This window comes from Schistocerca nitens, chromosome 7 (genome assembly GCF_023898315.1).
Source record: "Schistocerca nitens isolate TAMUIC-IGC-003100 chromosome 7, iqSchNite1.1, whole genome shotgun sequence".
NCBI classification, from domain to species: Eukaryota; Metazoa; Arthropoda; class Insecta; order Orthoptera; family Acrididae; genus Schistocerca; species Schistocerca nitens.
This window is the reverse complement of record NC_064620.1, coordinates 455,795,072-455,813,986: the sequence shown is the minus strand read 5'-3', so window position 1 is coordinate 455,813,986 and position 18,915 is coordinate 455,795,072. Positions and strand designations below refer to the sequence as shown.

General features: G+C 42.3%; 6 non-coding genes across 6 annotated transcripts; all 6 read right to left on the bottom strand.

Annotated features, from left to right (window-relative positions):
* Positions 1-1,116: 1,116 nt before the first annotated feature.
* LOC126196677 (U6 spliceosomal RNA) lies at positions 1,117-1,223 on the bottom strand. Its single transcript, XR_007539134.1, has one exon. It is a non-coding gene; the product is annotated as a U6 spliceosomal RNA (small nuclear RNA).
* Positions 1,224-3,715: 2,492 nt separating this feature from the next.
* Positions 3,716-3,822, bottom strand: LOC126196676 (U6 spliceosomal RNA). Its single transcript, XR_007539133.1, has one exon. It is a non-coding gene; the product is annotated as a U6 spliceosomal RNA (small nuclear RNA).
* Positions 3,823-6,315: 2,493 nt separating this feature from the next.
* Positions 6,316-6,422, bottom strand: LOC126196675 (U6 spliceosomal RNA). The gene has a single exon (XR_007539132.1). It is a non-coding gene; the product is annotated as a U6 spliceosomal RNA (small nuclear RNA).
* A 2,493-nt stretch (positions 6,423-8,915) lies between these two features.
* LOC126196674 (U6 spliceosomal RNA) lies at positions 8,916-9,022 on the bottom strand. Its single transcript, XR_007539131.1, has one exon. It is a non-coding gene; the product is annotated as a U6 spliceosomal RNA (small nuclear RNA).
* Positions 9,023-11,515: 2,493 nt separating this feature from the next.
* On the bottom strand, positions 11,516-11,622 carry LOC126196673 (U6 spliceosomal RNA). The gene has a single exon (XR_007539130.1). It is a non-coding gene; the product is annotated as a U6 spliceosomal RNA (small nuclear RNA).
* Positions 11,623-14,115: 2,493 nt separating this feature from the next.
* LOC126196775 (U6 spliceosomal RNA) lies at positions 14,116-14,222 on the bottom strand. Its single transcript, XR_007539219.1, has one exon. It is a non-coding gene; the product is annotated as a U6 spliceosomal RNA (small nuclear RNA).
* Between the last annotated feature and the right edge of the window lie 4,693 nt (positions 14,223-18,915).

Here is an 18,915-nt window from a genome sequence, read left to right as displayed (position 1 = left end):
ATATTAGCATACTGGTCTGCTTTCTAAACACTTCAGTGTTGTGGCATTCATTGGCTGACACTTTTGAATTTAATTTAGGTAACTATATGTAGTGGCAGATTGCCAGACATGTTTGTAAAATACTTTGTGTGTCGCACTAGTGAAATTTGTACATGACATGCTGGTGCACCACAGATTTGCTGTAATAGTTGGTTTTTAGGTGAAGGGCAGTGGCTTATTACACAGGCAGATATGCTTCAGTTAAGAATCTGATGAGGTGTCACCTGCAGTCTGTATTATGAGGCTGCAGCTGGACAGCAAGGCCACTAGGAGAGTTACTTGAAACATAATGTTAAATGAACTTCCTGTAAAGGGGTAACTTGCACACTTAATGATTAAAGAGACATCTACCTTCACATGTTTATTTATGCTGCTGAAACAATTATGGCATCAGCTGCAGCCATGAAGATGAATAAAGTTAAATGTTGTGGGTCTGTGTGCAGAAAGTATGTGATAGTGGCATACAGGCACCAGAAGCTTTGTAGGCGTTAGAGAAAAATAAATATTAGGTAATGCAAGCTAATTTTAGAGCGCTAGAGTGTATTTAAGCAGTAGTCTGAGTGAAAGTATGTGAGTGAGAAAGATTTGGAACATGCAGCTATCTTGTGTAAAGTTGATGTCAGGTTTCCAAATGTTGTGTGTGGCAGTAGGTGTGTGTTATGAAATGACGTGATTGAGACAGTAGGAAGAGATGTTGTGCCAGCAGAGTGTGATACTGAGGAAGAGAAGAGGCTTTTGCCTGTGCTAGGCTTAGTCTTAGACTCGCTGTGATTTGTGTCACGTTTGCGAATGAGCTGAAGGGGTGCTAGTGACATGTACTTGTGTCAGTGTAGTTGTGGTTTTGGTGTGCTTGCTGAGTTGTTATTAGAGTGACATTTTAGATGTGCATTGGTGATGTAAGGGATAGGTTTATTGCCAGTTTTATCATGTTCTGTTGTGAATGAAAGAGAGTGGAGGAGAACTGCGTAAATGGTCAGCATAGTTTGTGACAAGTGGGTGCAGATATGAAGCGAAACTTGTGTAGGTGGCTGAGGGTATTAGCAGCTGATGTGAGACATGAGAGAGTGAGATTGCGAAAAAAATGTGGAACGCTTCACGATTTTGCGTGTCATCCTTGCGCAGGGGCCATGCTAATCTTCTCTGTATCGTTCCAATTTTAGTATATGTACCGCCGAAGCGAGTACATTCGAGGAGCCCTCTGAAATTGTATATATAGTTATGGCGTCGCGTCAAACATGGTTCGGCTTGGACGTAGCTTTACGCAGCTCTGGCGAGGATCACAAGGCCTGCCGAGTGCTAATCTGTGAATTAATTACTGCGAGGTGTCGTTCTTAGTAAGTGGCAGCTCTGTCAACTGTTTTATTTGGCAGTATTGGATGTAAAACTTAGATCGTAGAGTCGCTTGCTCTCGCAGCATCCACCCAGAGCAGCAGCAGGTTCACACAGCTGCCGCTAGGCGGCAGCAAGACGTGTTGGCACGTATTGTCGCCATGTTCTCACATCGCGAGTTTAGTGTCTCATAGGCATACCTATGAAACACACTTCTCTAATGTGTGGGATAAATGACGCTGATTGGAGCTGGTAGCAGGTCTTGAAGACTCTCAAAACAAGCGAATATTTTTGCGAAACTGTCTTCACTGCTAACACAAATTGCATTACTCTTTCAGTGGTACTTTCTTACGATACTAATCGATTTAATGACAGAGTGCGCATATGCAAGGCAACTTTTAACTCACACATCAAGTACACCACAAGAAGACACAGTCTGTGACCATGTACATTATTGAGTAACTCCTATTCATCCAATGGTGCCAGAAGACAATAGTGACTGCAAAAAGAGACACAGTAGCCTCACGAACCATTAAAACCACCATTCATATTGCACACTTTGAAACACAGCAGTGTAGGCCATTACTAGCGCATGGATGGGTGAATGCGAGTTGTGTGAGATAGTAGTAGGAATGATGGACATAGTTCCGTTTTCAGTACAATACCAGGTGATATATTTGTGTTGATCTAAGATTACACAGGGCAGGTCTACTTGGCAAGAGTGAAACACTGTGATGGAGATGTGTGAATGAGCCTAAAATATTGAGCGGACATGTGGTAAGAGAAACCAGGTTAGCATTGTGTTAGTAGCTGTAGTTATGTTCCTGTGAAATGTCAATCAGATGTAATCCAGTTTGGTGAATGTTGTTATTGCAGGAAGAATTGCTAGTGCAAAACAAAGAGTGATAGGTTTAGTATCTGAAAGCAGTTAATAACTGAGTAGCTACTGGTGTCATGTGACACAAACTGGTTTGTGATGTTGCTGTCTGTTCCAAAATCTTGAAGCTTGCTAGTGTTTTGTGTCTTGACTGCCTCTGTATTTGCTTATGTGCTAGAGCTTCTGTGTATGTGACATGATGAATATTGCATGCAGGGTTTGTCTAATCTTTCTGCTAGACACAGGATGAGAGGTGCATCAGCTGTAATTGTGAACAGCATCGACTTGTATGACATTGATGGGATTCAAAGTGCTGTCAAAATAGTAGAGCCTCACATCTAAATACTATATGTTAATATTAGCATACTGGTCTGCTTTCTAAACACTTCAGTGTTGTGGTATTCATTGGCTGACACTTTTGAATTTAATTAGGTAACTATATGTAGTGGCAGATTGCCAGACATGTTTGTAAAATACTTTGTGTGTCGCACTAGTGAAATTTGTACATGACATGCTGGTGCACCACAGATTTGCTGTAATAGTTGGTTTTTAGGTGAAGGGCAGTGGCTTATTACACAGGCAGATATGCTTCAGTTAAGAATCTGATGAGGTGTCACCTGCAGTCTGTATTATGAGGCTGCAGGTGGACAGCAAGGCCACTAGGAGAGTTACTTGAAACATAATGTTAAATGAACTTCCTGTAAAGGGGTAACTTGCACACTTAATGATTAAAGAGACATCTACCTTCACATGTTTATTTATGCTGCTGAAACAATTATGGCATCAGCTGCAGCCATGAAGATGAATAAAGTTAAATGTTGTGGGTCTGTGTGCAGAAAGTATGTGATAGTGGCATACAGGCACCAGAAGCTTTGTAGGCGTTAGAGAAAAATAAATATTAGGTAATGCAAGCTAATTTTAGAGCGCTAGAGTGTATTTAAGCAGTAGTCTGAGTGAAAGTATGTGAGTGAGAAAGATTTGGAACATGCAGCTATCTTGTGTAAAGTTGATGTCAGGTTTCCAAATGTTGTGTGTGGCAGTAGGTGTGTGTTATGAAATGACGTGATTGAGACAGTAGGAAGAGATGTTGTGCCAGCAGAGTGTGATACTGAGGAAGAGAAGAGGCTTTTGCCTGTGCTAGGCTTAGTCTTAGACTCGCTGTGATTTGTGTCACGTTTGCGAATGAGCTGAAGGGGTGCTAGTGACATGTACTTGTGTCAGTGTAGTTGTGGTTTTGGTGTGCTTGCTGAGTTGTTATTAGAGTGACATTTTAGATGTGCATTGGTGATGTAAGGGATAGGTTTATTGCCAGTTTTATCATGTTCTGTTGTGAATGAAAGAGAGTGGAGGAGAACTGCGTAAATGGACAGCATAGTTTGTGACAAGTGGGTGCAGATATGAAGCGAAACTTGTGTAGGTGGCTGAGGGTATTAGCAGCTGATGTGAGACATGAGAGAGTGAGATTGCGAAAAAAATGTGGAACGCTTCACGATTTTGCGTGTCATCCTTGCGCAGGGGCCATGCTAATCTTCTCTGTATCGTTCCAATTTTAGTATATGTACCGCCGAAGCGAGTACATTCGAGGAGCCCTCTGAAATTGTATATATAGTTATGGCGTCGCGTCAAACATGGTTCGGCTTGGACGTAGCTTTACGCAGCTCTGGCGAGGATCACAAGGCCTGCCGAGTGCTAATCTGTGAATTAATTACTGCGAGGTGTCGTTCTTAGTAAGTGGCAGCTCTGTCAACTGTATTATTTGGCAGTATTGGATGTAAAACTTAGATCGTAGAGTCGCTTGCTCTCGCAGCATCCACCCAGAGCAGCAGCAGGTTCACACAGCTGCCGCTAGGCGGCAGCAAGACGTGTTGGCACGTATTGTCGCCATGTTCTCACATCGCGAGTTTAGTGTCTCATAGGCATACCTATGAAACACACTTCTCTAATGTGTGGGATAAATGACGCTGATTGGAGCTGGTAGCAGGTCTTGAAGACTCTCAAAACAAGCGAATATTTTTGCGAAACTGTCTTCACTGCTAACACAAATTGCATTACTCTTTCAGTGGTACTTTCTTACGATACTAATCGATTTAATGACAGAGTGCGCATATGCAAGGCAACTTTTAACTCACACATCAAGTACACCACAAGAAGACACAGTCTGTGACCATGTACATTATTGAGTAACTCCTATTCATCCAGTGGTGCCAGAAGACAATAGTGACTGCAATAAGAGACACAGTAGCCTCACGAACCATTAAAACCACCATTCATATTGCACACTTTGAAACACAGCAGTGTAGGCCATTACTAGCGCATGGATGGGTGAATGCGAGTTGTGTGAGATAGTAGTAGGAATGATGGACATAGTTCCGTTTTCAGTACAATACCAGGTGATATATTTGTGTTGATCCAAGATTACACAGGGCAGGTCTACTTGGCAAGAGTGAAACACTGTGATGGAGATGTGTGAATGAGCCTAAAATATTGAGCGGACATGTGGTAAGAGAAACCAGGTTAGCATTGTGTTAGTAGCTGTAGTTATGTTCCTGTGAAATGTCAATCAGATGTAATCCAGTTTGGTGAATGTTGTTATTGCAGGAAGAATTGCTAGTGCAAAACAAAGAGTGATAGGTTTAGTATCTGAAAGCAGTTAATAACTGAGTAGCTACTGGTGTCATGTGACACAAACTAGTTTGTGATGTTGCTGTCTGTTCCAAAATCTTGAAGCTTGCTAGTGTTTTGTGTCTTGACTGCCTCTGTATTTGCTTATGTGCTAGAGCTTCTGTGTATGTGACATGATGAATATTGCATGCAGGGTTTGTCCAATCTTTCTGCTAGACACAGGATGAGAGGTGCATCAGCTGTAATTGTGAACAGCATCGACTTGTATGACATTGATGGGATTCAAAGTGCTGTCAAAATAGTAGAGCCTCACATCTAAATACTATATGTTAATATTAGCATACTGGTCTGCTTTCTAAACACTTCAGTGTTGTGGCATTCATTGGCTGACACTTTTGAATTTAATTTAGGTAACTATATGTAGTGGCAGATTGCCAGACATGTTTGTAAAATACTTTGTGTGTCGCACTAGTGAAATTTGTACATGACATGCTGGTGCACCACAGATTTGCTGTAATAGTTGGTTTTTAGGTGAAGGGCAGTGGCTTATTACACAGGCAGATATGCTTCAGTTAAGAATCTGATGAGGTGTCACCTGCAGTCTGTATTATGAGGCTGCAGCTGGACAGCAAGGCCACTAGGAGAGTTACTTGAAACATAATGTTAAATGAACTTCCTGTAAAGGGGTAACTTGCACACTTAATGATTAAAGAGACATCTACCTTCACATGTTTATTTATGCTGCTGAAACAATTATGGCATCAGCTGCAGCCATGAAGATGAATAAAGTTAAATGTTGTGGGTCTGTGTGCAGAAAGTATGTGATAGTGGCATACAGGCACCAGAAGCTTTGTAGGCGTTAGAGAAAAATAAATATTAGGTAATGCAAGCTAATTTTAGAGCGCTAGAGTGTATTTAAGCCGTAGTCTGAGTGAAAGTATGTGAGTGAGAAAGATTTGGAACATGCAGCTATCTTGTGTAAAGTTGATGTCAGGTTTCCAAATGTTGTGTGTGGCAGTAGGTGTGTGTTATGAAATGACGTGATTGAGACAGTAGGAAGAGATGTTGTGCCAGCAGAGTGTGATACTGAGGAAGAGAAGAGGCTTTTGCCTGTGCTAGGCTTAGTCTTAGACTCGCTGTGATTTGTGTCACGTTTGCGAATGAGCTGAAGGGGTGCTAGTGACATGTACTTGTGTCAGTGTAGTTGTGGTTTTGGTGTGCTTGCTGAGTTGTTATTAGAGTGACATTTTAGATGTGCATTGGTGATGTAAGGGATAGGTTTATTGCCAGTTTTATCATGTTCTGTTGTGAATGAAAGAGAGTGGAGGAGAACTGCGTAAATGGTCAGCATAGTTTGTGACAAGTGGGTGCAGATATGAAGCGAAACTTGTGTAGGTGGCTGAGGGTATTAGCAGCTGATGTGAGACATGAGAGAGTGAGATTGCGAAAAAAATGTGGAACGCTTCACGATTTTGCGTGTCATCCTTGCGCAGGGGCCATGCTAATCTTCTCTGTATCGTTCCAATTTTAGTATATGTACCGCCGAAGCGAGTACATTCGAGGAGCCCTCTGAAATTGTATATATAGTTATGGCGTCGCGTCAAACATGGTTCGGCTTGGACGTAGCTTTACGCAGCTCTGGCGAGGATCACAAGGCCTGCCGAGTGCTAATCTGTGAATTAATTACTGCGAGGTGTCGTTCTTAGTAAGTGGCAGCTCTGTCAACTGTTTTATTTGGCAGTATTGGATATAAAACTTAGATCGTAGAGTCGCTTGCTCTCGCAGCATCCACCCAGAGCAGCAGCAGGTTCACACAGCTGCCGCTAGGCGGCAGCAAGACGTGTTGGCACGTATTGTCGCCATGTTCTCACATCGCGAGTTTAGTGTCTCATAGGCATACCTATGAAACACACTTCTCTAATGTGTGGGATAAATGACGCTGATTGGAGCTGGTAGCAGGTCTTGAAGACTCTCAAAACAAGCGAATATTTTTGCGAAACTGTCTTCACTGCTAACACAAATTGCATTACTCTTTCAGTGGTACTTTCTTACGATACTAATCGATTTAATGACAGAGTGCGCATATGCAAGGCAACTTTTAACTCACACATCAAGTACACCACAAGAAGACACAGTCTGTGACCATGTACATTATTGAGTAACTCCTATTCATCCAGTGGTGCCAGAAGACAATAGTGACTGCAATAAGAGACACAGTAGCCTCACGAACCATTAAAACCACCATTCATATTGCACACTTTGAAACACAGCAGTGTAGGCCATTACTAGCGCATGGATGGGTGAATGCGAGTTGTGTGAGATAGTAGTAGGAATGATGGACATAGTTCCGTTTTCAGTACAATACCAGGTGATATATTTGTGTTGATCCAAGATTACACAGGGCAGGTCTACTTGGCAAGAGTGAAACACTGTGATGGAGATGTGTGAATGAGCCTAAAATATTGAGCGGACATGTGGTAAGAGAAACCAGGTTAGCATTGTGTTAGTAGCTGTAGTTATGTTCCTGTGAAATGTCAATCAGATGTAATCCAGTTTGGTGAATGTTGTTATTGCAGGAAGAATTGCTAGTGCAAAACAAAGAGTGATAGGTTTAGTATCTGAAAGCAGTTAATAACTGAGTAGCTACTGGTGTCATGTGACACAAACTGGTTTGTGATGTTGCTGTCTGTTCCAAAATCTTGAAGCTTGCTAGTGTTTTGTGTCTTGACTGCCTCTGTATTTGCTTATGTGCTAGAGCTTCTGTGTATGTGACATGATGAATATTGCATGCAGGGTTTGTCCAATCTTTCTGCTAGACACAGGATGAGAGGTGCATCAGCTGTAATTGTGAACAGCATCGACTTGTATGACATTGATGGGATTCAAAGTGCTGTCAAAATAGTAGAGCCTCACATCTAAATACTATATGTTAATATTAGCATACTGGTCTGCTTTCTAAACACTTCAGTGTTGTGGCATTCATTGGCTGACACTTTTGAATTTAATTTAGGTAACTATATGTAGTGGCAGATTGCCAGACATGTCTGTAAAATACTTTGTGTGTCGCACTAGTGAAATTTGTACATGACATGCTGGTGCACCACAGATTTGCTGTAATAGTTGGTTTTTAGGTGAAGGGCAGTGGCTTATTACACAGGCAGATATGCTTCAGTTAAGAATCTGATGAGGTGTCACCTGCAGTCTGTATTATGAGGCTGCAGCTGGACAGCAAGGCCACTAGGAGAGTTACTTGAAACATAATGTTAAATGAACTTCCTGTAAAGGGGTAACTTGCACACTTAATGATTAAAGAGACATCTACCTTCACATGTTTATTTATGCTGCTGAAACAATTATGGCATCAGCTGCAGCCATGAAGATGAATAAAGTTAAATGTTGTGGGTCTGTGTGCAGAAAGTATGTGATAGTGGCATACAGGCACCAGAAGGTTTGTAGGCGTTAGAGAAAAATAAATATTAGGTAATGCAAGCTAATTTTAGAGCGCTAGAGTGTATTTAAGCAATAGTCTGAGTGAAAGTATGTGAGTGAGAAAGACTTGGAACATGCAGCTATCTTGTGTAAAGTTGATGTCAGGTTTCCAAATGTTGTGTGTGGCAGTAGGTGTGTGTTATGAAATGACGTGATTGAGACAGTAGGAAGAGATGTTGTGCCAGCAGAGTGTGATACTGAGGAAGAGAAGAGGCTTTTGCCTGTGCTAGGCTTAGTCTTAGACTCGCTGTGATTTGTGTCACGTTTGCGAATGAGCTGAAGGGGTGCTAGTGACATGTACTTGTGTCAGTGTAGTTGTGGTTTTGGTGTGCTTGCTGAGTTGTTATTAGAGTGACATTTTAGATGTGCATTGGTGATGTAAGGGATAGGTTTATTGCCAGTTTTATCATGTTCTGTTGTGAATGAAAGAGAGTGGAGGAGAACTGCGTAAATGGTCAGCATAGTTTGTGACAAGTGGGTGCAGATATGAAGCGAAACTTGTGTAGGTGGCTGAGGGTATTAGCAGCTGATGTGAGACATGAGAGAGTGAGATTGCGAAAAAAATGTGGAACGCTTCACGATTTTGCGTGTCATCCTTGCGCAGGGGCCATGCTAATCTTCTCTGTATCGTTCCAATTTTAGTATATGTACCGCCGAAGCGAGTACATTTGAGCAGCCCTCTGAAACTGTATATATAGTTATGGCGTCGCGTCAAACATGGTTCGGCTTGGACGTAGCTTTACGCAGCTCTGGCGAGGATCACAAGGCCTGCCGAGTGCTAATCTGTGAATTAATTACTGCGAGGTGTCGTTCTTAGTAAGTGGCAGCTCTGTCAACTGTATTATTTGGCAGTATTGGATGTAAAACTTAGATCGTAGAGTCGCTTGCTCTCGCAGCATCCACCCAGAGCAGCAGCAGGTTCACACAGCTGCCGCTAGGCGGCAGCAAGACGTGTTGGCACGTATTGTCGCCATGTTCTCACATCGCGAGTTTAGTGTCTCATAGGCATACCTATGAAACACACTTCTCTAATGTGTGGGATAAATGACGCTGATTGGAGCTGGTAGCAGGTCTTGAAGACTCTCAAAACAAGCGAATATTTTTGCGAAACTGTCTTCACTGCTAACACAAATTGCATTACTCTTTCAGTGGTACTTTCTTTCGATACTAATCGATTTAATGACAGAGTGCGCATATGCAAGGCAACTTTTAACTCACACATCAAGTACACCACAAGAAGACACAGTCTGTGACCATGTACATTATTGAGTAACTCCTATTCATCCAATGGTGCCAGAAGACAATAGTGACTGCAAAAAGAGACACAGTAGCCTCACGAACCATTAAAACCACCATTCATATTGCACACTTTGAAACACAGCAGTGTAGGCCATTACTAGCGCATGGATGGGTGAATGCGAGTTGTGTGAGATAGTAGTAGGAATGATGGACATAGTTCCGTTTTCAGTACAATACCAGGTGATATATTTGTGTTGATCCAAGATTACACAGGGCAGGTCTACTTGGCAAGAGTGAAACACTGTGATGGAGATGGGTGAATGAGCCTAAAATATTGAGCGGACATGTGGTAAGAGAAACCAGGTTAGCATTGTGTTAGTAGCTGTAGTTATGTTCCTGTGAAATGTCAATCAGATGTAATCCAGTTTGGTGAATGTTGTTATTGCAGGAAGAATTGCTAGTGCAAAACAAAGAGTGATAGGTTTAGTATCTGAAAGCAGTTAATAACTGAGTAGCTACTGGTGTCATGTGACACAAACTGGTTTGTGATGTTGCTGTCTGTTCCAAAATCTTGAAGCTTGCTAGTGTTTTGTGTCTTGACTGCCTCTGTATTTGCTTATGTGCTAGAGCTTCTGTGTATGTGACATGATGAATATTGCATGCAGGGTTTGTCCAATCTTTCTGCTAGACACAGGATGAGAGGTGCATCAGCTGTAATTGTGAACAGCATCGACTTGTATGACATTGATGGGATTCAAAGTGCTGTCAAAATAGTAGAGCCTCACATCTAAATACTATATGTTAATATTAGCATACTGGTCTGCTTTCTAAACACTTCAGTGTTGTGGCATTCATTGGCTGACACTTTTGAATTTAATTTAGGTAACTATATGTAGTGGCAGATTGCCAGACATGTCTGTAAAATACTTTGTGTGTCGCACTAGTGAAATTTGTACATGACATGCTGGTGCACCACAGATTTGCTGTAATAGTTGGTTTTTAGGTGAAGGGCAGTGGCTTATTACACAGGCAGATATGCTTCAGTTAAGAATCTGATGAGGTGTCACCTGCAGTCTGTATTATGAGGCTGCAGCTGGACAGCAAGGCCACTAGGAGAGTTACTTGAAACATAATGTTAAATGAACTTCCTGTAAAGGGGTAACTTGCACACTTAATGATTAAAGAGACATCTACCTTCACATGTTTATTTATGCTGCTGAAACAATTATGGCATCAGCTGCAGCCATGAAGATGAATAAAGTTAAATGTTGTGGGTCTGTGTGCAGAAAGTATGTGATAGTGGCATACAGGCACCAGAAGGTTTGTAGGCGTTAGAGAAAAATAAATATTAGGTAATGCAAGCTAATTTTAGAGCGCTAGAGTGTATTTAAGCAATAGTCTGAGTGAAAGTATGTGAGTGAGAAAGACTTGGAACATGCAGCTATCTTGTGTAAAGTTGATGTCAGGTTTCCAAATGTTGTGTGTGGCAGTAGGTGTGTGTTATGAAATGACGTGATTGAGACAGTAGGAAGAGATGTTGTGCCAGCAGAGTGTGATACTGAGGAAGAGAAGAGGCTTTTGCCTGTGCTAGGCTTAGTCTTAGACTCGCTGTGATTTGTGTCACGTTTGCGAATGAGCTGAAGGGGTGCTAGTGACATGTACTTGTGTCAGTGTAGTTGTGGTTTTGGTGTGCTTGCTGAGTTGTTATTAGAGTGACATTTTAGATGTGCATTGGTGATGTAAGGGATAGGTTTATTGCCAGTTTTATCATGTTCTGTTGTGAATGAAAGAGAGTGGAGGAGAACTGCGTAAATGGTCAGCATAGTTTGTGACAAGTGGGTGCAGATATGAAGCGAAACTTGTGTAGGTGGCTGAGGGTATTAGCAGCTGATGTGAGACATGAGAGAGTGAGATTGCGAAAAAAATGTGGAACGCTTCACGATTTTGCGTGTCATCCTTGCGCAGGGGCCATGCTAATCTTCTCTGTATCGTTCCAATTTTAGTATATGTACCGCCGAAGCGAGTACATTTGAGCAGCCCTCTGAAACTGTATATATAGTTATGGCGTCGCGTCAAACATGGTTCGGCTTGGACGTAGCTTTACGCAGCTCTGGCGAGGATCACAAGGCCTGCCGAGTGCTAATCTGTGAATTAATTACTGCGAGGTGTCGTTCTTAGTAAGTGGCAGCTCTGTCAACTGTATTATTTGGCAGTATTGGATGTAAAACTTAGATCGTAGAGTCGCTTGCTCTCGCAGCATCCACCCAGAGCAGCAGCAGGTTCACACAGCTGCCGCTAGGCGGCAGCAAGACGTGTTGGCACGTATTGTCGCCATGTTCTCACATCGCGAGTTTAGTGTCTCATAGGCATACCTATGAAACACACTTCTCTAATGTGTGGGATAAATGACGCTGATTGGAGCTGGTAGCAGGTCTTGAAGACTCTCAAAACAAGCGAATATTTTTGCGAAACTGTCTTCACTGCTAACACAAATTGCATTACTCTTTCAGTGGTACTTTCTTACGATACTAATCGATTTAATGACAGAGTGCGCATATGCAAGGCAACTTTTAACTCACACATCAAGTACACCACAAGAAGACACAGTCTGTGACCATGTACATTATTGAGTAACTCCTATTCATCCAATGGTGCCAGAAGACAATAGTGACTGCAAAAAGAGACACAGTAGCCTCACGAACCATTAAAACCACCATTCATATTGCACACTTTGAAACACAGCAGTGTAGGCCATTACTAGCGCATGGATGGGTGAATGCGAGTTGTGTGAGATAGTAGTAGGAATGATGGACATAGTTCCGTTTTCAGTACAATACCAGGTGATATATTTGTGTTGATCCAAGATTACACAGGGCAGGTCTACTTGGCAAGAGTGAAACACTGTGATGGAGATGGGTGAATGAGCCTAAAATATTGAGCGGACATGTGGTAAGAGAAACCAGGTTAGCATTGTGTTAGTAGCTGTAGTTATGTTCCTGTGAAATGTCAATCAGATGTAATCCAGTTTGGTGAATGTTGTTATTGCAGGAAGAATTGCTAGTGCAAAACAAAGAGTGATAGGTTTAGTATCTGAAAGCAGTTAATAACTGAGTAGCTACTGGTGTCATGTGACACAAACTGGTTTGTGATGTTGCTGTCTGTTCCAAAATCTTGAAGCTTGCTAGTGTTTTGTGTCTTGACTGCCTCTGTATTTGCTTATGTGCTAGAGCTTCTGTGTATGTGACATGATGAATATTGCATGCAGGGTTTGTCCAATCTTTCTGCTAGACACAGGATGAGAGGTGCATCAGCTGTAATTGTGAACAGCATCGACTTGTATGACATTGATGGGATTCAAAGTGCTGTCAAAATAGTAGAGCCTCACATCTAAATACTATATGTTAATATTAGCATACTGGTCTGCTTTCTAAACACTTCAGTGTTGTGGCATTCATTGGCTGACACTTTTGAATTTAATTTAGGTAACTATATGTAGTGGCAGATTGCCAGACATGTTTGTAAAATACTTTGTGTGTCGCACTAGTGAAATTTGTACATGACATGCTGGTGCACCACAGATTTGCTGTAATAGTTGGTTTTTAGGTGAAGGGCAGTGGCTTATTACACAGGCAGATATGCTTCAGTTAAGAATCTGATGAGGTGTCACCTGCAGTCTGTATTATGAGGCTGCAGCTGGACAGCAAGGCCACTAGGAGAGTTACTTGAAACATAATGTTAAATGAACTTCCTGTAAAGGGGTAACTTGCACACTTAATGATTAAAGAGACATCTACCTTCACATGTTTATTTATGCTGCTGAAACAATTATGGCATCAGCTGCAGCCATGAAGATGAATAAAGTTAAATGTTGTGGGTCTGTGTGCAGAAAGTATGTGATAGTGGCATACAGGCACCAGAAGCTTTGTAGGCGTTAGAGAAAAATAAATATTAGGTAATGCAAGCTAATTTTAGAGCGCTAGAGTGTATTTAAGCAATAGTCTGAGTGAAAGTATGTGAGTGAGAAAGACTTGGAACATGCAGCTATCTTGTGTAAAGTTGATGTCAGGTTTCCAAATGTTGTGTGTGGCAGTAGGTGTGTGTTATGAAATGACGTGATTGAGACAGTAGGAAGAGATGTTGTGCCAGCAGAGTGTGATACTGAGGAAGAGAAGAGGCTTTTGCCTGTGCTAGGCTTAGTCTTAGACTCGCTGTGATTTGTGTCACGTTTGCGAATGAGCTGAAGGGGTGCTAGTGACATGTACTTGTGTCAGTGTAGTTGTGGTTTTGGTGTGCTTGCTGAGTTGTTATTAGAGTGACATTTTAGATGTGCATTGGTGATGTAAGGGATAGGTTTATTGCCAGTTTTATCATGTTCTGTTGTGAATGAAAGAGAGTGGAGGAGAACTGCGTAAATGGACAGCATAGTTTGTGACAAGTGGGTGCAGATATGAAGCGAAACTTGTGTAGGTGGCTGAGGGTATTAGCAGCTGATGTGAGACATGAGAGAGTGAGATTGCGAAAAAAATGTGGAACGCTTCACGATTTTGCGTGTCATCCTTGCGCAGGGGCCATGCTAATCTTCTCTGTATCGTTCCAATTTTAGTATATGTACCGCCGAAGCGCGTACATTCGAGGAGCCCTCTGAAATTGTATATATAGTTATGGCGTCGCGTCAAACATGGTTCGGCTTGGACGTAGCTTTACGCAGCTCTGGCGAGGATCACAAGGCCTGCCGAGTGCTAATCTGTGAATTAATTACTGCGAGGTGTCGTTCTTAGTAAGTGGCAGCTCTGTCAACTGTATTATTTGGCAGTATTGGATGTAAAACTTAGATCGTAGAGTCGCTTGCTCTCGCAGCATCCACCCAGAGCAGCTGCTCTGCCACTAGGCGGCAGCAAGACGTGTTGGCACCTATTGTCACCATGTTCTCACATCCCGAGTTTAGTGTCTTATAGGCATACCTATGAAACATACTTCTCTAATGTGTGGGATAAATGACTCTGATTGGAGCAGGTAGCGAATATTTTTGCGAAACTGTCTTCGATGCTAACACAAATTGCATTACTCTGGCCTTTCTGCTCTGGCACTCTCAACAGTGTGACACATAGTGATGGACACTCCTAAATAATCCCGGCCACAAACATCTCTTGCGAATCCTATGGTATATCTTGACAAATCCTAATGTCTGGCCTCAGGTGTGTCTTGGGATTTCTGTAGAACATGTAAGTGCATGTGTTTAGGAATCACCGGTAGCCTCCTCTTTCCAAATGGATCAATGTTTTTCTTGCAAAGTATTCCAGTACCTACCTTAAATTGTTCTTTGACATCCTCTTACCAATTTAAGGCACGCGTAATTTGAGATATCTTGGCGTCTTTTTTCTGCTCAGCAGAGAAAGCCTGGAGTGCAGCGAGACAGTCACTATCTTCATCAAAGTCTTGGTGGTATTACACAAAGTTTCTTGAGAGACAGTCGGCATCTTGATGTTTTCTTCCATAATGTCATACACTTGAAGACATAGTGCCCACCTGGAGAATCATACTGTTGGATCCTTAAGATCTGTCAACCAACAAAGTGAATGATGGTCTGTAACAACTGTGAATGGCATTCCATAGAGACACTGTCGAAATTTGCACCTGGCTCAGATCACAGTAAGACATTCTCTTTCTGTAGTTGAGCAGTTTCTCTCAGCTTTTGTAAGTAGAAGCACAGGCTATAACCTTCTCTTTCCATTTGAAATTTGCACCAGAACAGCACCAATCCGATACCCACTGGCATCTGTGTGTAGTTCTGTAGGTGCTCTTTCATCATACAGATCAAGTACAGGGTCAATTGGCAGAGCTTTTCTCAGCACATCAAAAGAATCTTGCTGAGCACCAACAAAGATAAATTTAGAATCAGCTTTTAACAACTCTTGGAGAGGCCTGGCTTTAATATGAAAGTCAGTGATAAAATGACGGTAATAAGAACATAATCCGAGGAAGCTTCTCACATCTCTACTACTTTTAGGAATAGGAAATTCCGTTATATATCTCACCCTTTCTGGGTTTGGCCACTCACCTTCATTTGACACAAGTTTCAGTCCGCCTTGTTGGAGACAATTAAGAGCAGCCCTCAGTCTTTTTATGTGATCATCAAATGTGTCTGGTTGTTGGTTGGTTTTGGGGAAAGAGACCAAACAGCGAGGTCATCGGTCTCATCCCTTTCAGAGGAACCATCCTGGCATTTGCCTGGAGCAATTTAGGGAAATCACGGAAAACCTAAATCAGGATGGCCGGACGCGTGATTGAACCGTCGTCCTCCCGAATGCGAGTCCAGTGTGCTAACCACTGCGCCACCTCGCTCGGTAAATGTATCTGAGAACACTATAATGTCACCTAAATAACAAAGACACATCGTCCACTTCAGCTGACTTAGAAGATTATGCATCATCCGTTCAAAAGTTGCTGTTGCATTACACAAACCAAATGGCATTACCTTAAACTCATAGAGGCCCTCAGGGATGATGAATGCAGTTTTCTCACGATCAGCCTCATCTACTTCGATTTGTCAGTATCCTGAGTACATGTCCATGGTTGAGAAAAACTTAGCCCCCTTCAGACAATCTATTGTATCGTCAATTCGTGGAAGAGGGTAAACGTCCTTTTTAGTTGTCTTATTAAGCTTCCTGTAATCAACACAAAAGCGCCAATTGCCATCCTTCTTCCTGATGAGAACCACTGGTGACGACCATGGGTTCTGCAAAGGCTGAATGACGTCATTCATCAATTTCTCTACCTCGTCATGAAACATTCGATGTTCCATTGCTGACACATGATATGCTCTCTGGATGCTCTCTGGCTTATTGGTTGATGGTCTCCTGTGCTAATCCAGTGCTTCACCATCAATTTGTCTAATTTGCTCTTCACCTGTCGATTGAAGCATTCAGAGAACTCTTGAAGAATGTCAAATACTACTTCTGTTGTTCGTTAGTGAGATCTGGTGATAGTCGAGCTATAAGATCTTGTCTCATAGTGGTAGCACTAATTTCGCCCACAGACTTGGCATGGGGGGTTTCTATGATGCTCAGCTGTTCTGCAATCAACAGCTGAGCATTTGCTATGCACATGCGTCTTGGAAGGATCTGCATTTCTCGGCGACAGTGAACTATCCGCAACTCACCGAATCCATTCTTAAATGAAACAACAGAGACTGGGTTGATGAAGTTACTCTTCAGTGGTATGCTTGTCTTCCATTCCACTACAAGATCAATAATTTGATGCTTGGCATGACACACGACAGTTACCTTTCTAGTGCTGAATGCAGGAATGATCAGTTCATCTGTATCACAAAGTCTCCACACACTCGGATGCGCATCTTCCTGTCAACAGTATCTTATCTCATCTAGCATTTTTGTAGTGATCGACGACGGAGGAATTTTCTCTACAGCGGCCTCACCTCCAAGGAAGGTCATACCCTTAAGTTTTCCAGGTTGCGGCAGCTAGGTGATTGGCTGGAGATTGTAAACGGCGATGGAGACCTTGATCGGCGTGTTGGAGAGCGACCTCTCCAGCTACTAGCTTGCGGCAATGGTGACCTACATCATCCTGCACCCACATCTTCTTGTTAATCTTCGTCATCCCAAATTTGGCATTGGCTAAGATAGATCTGCTGTCTTCGGGCACAGGCATCATCAAATATCTGTCAGCTTTCTCGACAATAGCGCACCACATGTCCAGGTCGTCCGTAGTGGAAACTGGTTGGTTATCCTCAGTCCTCCAGACGTCAGTCTTCCTTGTTTCCCTAATAGGTTCCTGATGCGGCATTGTGGTAACGAAACTTCGCCTGGATCTCAACTGTTTCACCGTTTTAAAGGGAAATGAAGGACAACAGATTGGGTTCAATTTGTGTTCCACTTCCTCCCTAATGACTTCTTGAAGTGTCTCGGTTTTTGCTCGCCACGCAATCCAAGTGCCTTCTGAACTTCCTCTCTCACTATCTGACGAAGAACACTTGTGAAATCAGTTTCTTCCTCCATCACAGTCATTGATTCGATGTTTGGAAGCCATTCAAACTCCTTGCGTGTAATTCTTTTTTGATTCATTGTCTCGATATACAGGCATCATTTTATTAAGTCATCTGCTGTCGAAACCTCCTTCAGGAGTAGGGTTTCATACATGTCCTCAGCAACACCCTACATGAGATGTGCAACCTTATCTTCCTCCTTCATTCTAGAATCCACTATTTTACACAGCTCTAAGGCGTCTTGCATGTAGGAAGCTGTAGTTTCTCTTGGACACTGTGCCCTACAGTTTAATTTATCTTCAGCCTTGCTCTTCTGTCATTGTGTGTCACCAAAATACTTGCACAGTTTCGCCTGGAATACTTCCCAGCTTGTGAACTTCTCCTCGTTGTTCTCATACCATTACTTGGCACTGCCCTCCAAGTAGAAAAATACGTTATCCAAACACACAGTGTCATCCCATTTGTTAAATTTGGCTATACCCTCATATACCTTCAGCCACTTGTTTGGATCTTGGCCATCGTCACCAGAGAACCCGGAAGGATGTCTCATGTGGTGGCACACAGTTGTTGTCATCGTAACATCCTCTTCTTCTTCTTCTGTTTCCAATAGATTGCGATATGTTGAATATGGCTCGAACTCGCCACGTAAACGGCGGCTCTGTTGTGGCCTGATGGGAGCCACTGTGTCATCAATATAGTACGCTATCACAAGTTCCAATACCCAGCGCCTCCAGCAGAATAATTTCACGTAGAAGAAGGTGTAATTAGATGAATGACGAACACTAACTTAACGAAGGTTTATTCAGCACTTGCACATAAAAGAGCACAGAGCAAACAGCCTCTGGCCAGAACATATACAGTATATACACAGTTGCAGAACATTCCAGTACAATGATTCTTGATATTTGTGGATACTTCTAGAATGTCCTCGAACCAAATATAGAAATTGACATTTTACAGTTCAGGTGAGTTTTGAAATCACGCCCCTCCATGCAACAGTCTAGTATAATAACCGCTACACCACAGTGAAGGTGCTACTCAGCTTCACCTGCGACATTATTATTGTGCAATCTTTAGCTCCATATGGAAGATGTAACGCTTATACGATGCATTAGTGTAACTTTAATATTATTTTTAGTGCCACTATTCAGACAAGTTCCAGTTTTCCATTGCACACATGATACACATGCAGTGAAAATTACTTTTGTAATATGTATACCCATGCCTTTGCATTACCTGTGTCGTACACATACGATAATACATTATGCTCACCTACCTAATAGCCAGTATGTCCACCTTTGACACGCATAGCAGTGGT